Here is a 271-nt window from a genome sequence, read left to right as displayed (position 1 = left end):
TCACCAGCCACAACATCTGCATAACAGTTACTGCAAAATTATTTACCTCCAACTCTCTTTGCAGAACACCTAATCCCTGTTCCCTGCATCTCCCTCCCGCATAATCTGTTTTTCTTTTTCTCCTTGTAGCTGGAAATCAGCTCACAGACAATTTGCGGGCTATATATATATTTTTTTAAATAATTCCAGTCTCGCTCGAGAACTCCAGTCTGACGCACGTGGGCTCTCGTGTTATTTCCTTATCACTTCTCGCGTGTGTTTTGTTGTGAAA

The sequence above is a fragment of the Sinocyclocheilus anshuiensis genome, unplaced genomic scaffold (genome assembly GCF_001515605.1).
Source record: "Sinocyclocheilus anshuiensis isolate Anshui unplaced genomic scaffold, SAMN03320099.WGS_v1.1 scaffold315, whole genome shotgun sequence".
NCBI classification, from domain to species: Eukaryota; Metazoa; Chordata; class Actinopteri; order Cypriniformes; family Cyprinidae; genus Sinocyclocheilus; species Sinocyclocheilus anshuiensis.
The sequence above is the reverse complement of the archived record's forward strand: the minus strand, read 5'-3'. Positions refer to the sequence as shown.